The following is a 2,692-nucleotide window of genomic DNA, read 5'->3' on the forward strand; positions in this document are numbered from 1 at the left end:
TGTAAAAACATTGTTATTGACCCTCATTTGTACCCTATACCTCATTTATTACTAAAAATCACATCCATCATATTAAGGCCACCATTTTCTAACTTAAGTTCTATGACTACGTATGTAATCAATCTGCTCATGCTCAATAATGAAATCACCTCTGATTACATCATCAACTAGTTGATATTCTGGAGAGACTGGCCCCTCTGGGTTTCAAGACTTATCTGGCCTAGGATCCCATCTGGAGGTTGGTTACTTTCCAGGTTTCTGGAAAGTAATCATAATGCACAGAAACTTTGTAGAATCTCAGATATAGCCCTAAGTGTTCTTTACGGTTGGCAGGAATGGTTTTGGTTGGGGTTTGGCAAGCCATGATAGATAGCAGTGTCTAGCTGAAGCTTGCTTGAGAGTAGCCTCTTGACTCTATGCCTTAAAATTCTTAATAATTGTATCTGTGAAGTTGTTTTTTATAAGAAAGTCCTAAGAGATGATGGAGTATTCTTGTGAGCAGAGGAAAGAAACAAATAAACATGTAACTAGAGACCAGCCATTCTTCTATCTACTTTACTGAATAAAATAGTTTTCCCCTAGTTAGGAAGCAAAGAGTTCCCTTCACTGGCATTTGACTTGCTACAGGTAGTTGTATACAATGCAAGGCTTTGTAGCTTATGTTCCAGAGGCTCTTTAAAACATACACTATGTGTATTTCATTCTGTGAAATGGTTTTTAATATTTGATGCAGTTCAACCCAAAAAATGTTGTTTATGGCTTTGAATTACAAACCTCTTGGGAAAAAAGTCAGATTTGCCTTATCCTCAGGCCAGTTGATGCGCCTACAAAGTTGCTGGTCCTAAGGACCTCTGGCTCAGGAAGGCAAGACTACCTCAACCCCTGGCTAGTGTGTTCCCTTGTCTAGGCCAGGAGAGATTCCTTTCTAGTGCTTGATCCAGCACTTGAACTTGGTCTTTGAGCGACAGTTCTAATTAGGAGGATTGGACTGGATATTTAAGGCCATGTTTTTCAATTTCTAGCATCTATAATTAAGAAGGATAAACACTTAAGAGGGGATAAAACTGAGCTCAAACTGAACATATGTAGATATTTGGGACACAGGGAATCAATCTTCCCATTAAAATGCTAATAAATGCAAAATTTCCCCATCCTTAATTAATTGGTTAACTAAACAGTGAGATGGGGTGAAATACAAGCCTGAATATTTAACATAGAAAATCAAGAAGGTTGGATGCATAACAATTACATAATTAACTAACAATAAAGAACATTTGAGTTTCAATAAATTCTTATTGGCAGCTCAGTAATATCTACCAGAATCTGTTTCATTTCATTGCAAACTGGGCCGTTCAAGTTTAAACAAATTTTAACATTTGGTCTCTAATATCAATCTTCTTATTAAAAATGTCCAAGATCAACATGATAAATTTTAACTACAAGAGCAAGGTTAATTAAGAAATAATTTAGCCAACTAAAAATGTATTAGACTCCTTGCCCAAACATAAAAGATTTGATTATCTGAATTTAGTATGTTACTTTGTAAAAGTTACTTTACTCAAGAGTCATAATGAAGAAGACAGACATAGCACAAGATTATAGAGGCAACAGGCCACCTGAAAGAAGGTAAAATGTTTAATTATAAATTGAAGGCAGAAATAAGTTACCAAGGAGATAGAACTAGGTGGAGGAAAGGTTTCTAAGGCATTGGTTCTCAAACCTGAGTACATGTTGGAAGCACCTGGGTAACTAAAATATACTAATACTTGAGTCCCAACCCATAAGATTCTTATGTAATTGGTCTGAGGCATGGATCAGGCATCAGCATTAAACCTCCCTCCCCAACAGCTCCCTGTCTCCCATATCCACGATTCCAACATATAGCAAAGTTTGAAAACAAAAGACCAGAAGTCTGGAAGACACCCTATAATTGGTTCCCCTAAAATTATGAGGATAAAGGCAATTATAGTTACATTGGAAAATTTGGGGACAAAAAATCCAAATCCTTCAAATTAAAAATAAGCAAACAAAAAATAACCTACTTAAACCAGACTTGGAATTTGTCTCCAAAACTTTTTGTTTTTTCATAATGATCCTCCTAATTCCAGCCAGATTTTAAACTTTATCATGCCCGAATACCCAAAGTTATGTGTCTCTGTCGATCAAATACAGAGACACTAGTTTTAGAAATGAAACTTTTGAAATATCTTTAAGTCTTTAAGTTGGATTCCATAGTATAGGAATTGCAAAAGAGTGCCTCTAAGAATATAGGAGAATGTTGCAGAAGCAAATTTGAAAAGCAATACCTAACCCAATTTTCCCAGAGTGGGTTCTGTGGAACATCCTCAAAGAGCTGCATTTTGAAGGGGGTTTCTTTAGATAAACACATTTGAGAACATGGCTAACCCCTAACCTTGAAGATTTCCAGTTTACATTAAGACCATAAAGACTTCAATAAATTCTAAAGAAACCTATTCAATTATATTTAACCCAGCATTTCTCAAATTCACTGTGGACCATTTTGTACCCAAGTAATACATATTAACATCCCCCAAAAGCACAACGTAGAAAATGTTGAAACAACTAAAGACCAAAACCAAAAGTCTCTAAAATCAAGAAATGAACTACACGTAATTTACACTGCATTTTGAGAATTGAAAAACAGTCATGTTTAGGTTCCTCTTTGAAGCAG

Source organism: Tamandua tetradactyla, chromosome 20 (assembly GCF_023851605.1).
Source record: "Tamandua tetradactyla isolate mTamTet1 chromosome 20, mTamTet1.pri, whole genome shotgun sequence".
NCBI lineage: Eukaryota > Metazoa > Chordata > Mammalia > Pilosa > Myrmecophagidae > Tamandua > Tamandua tetradactyla.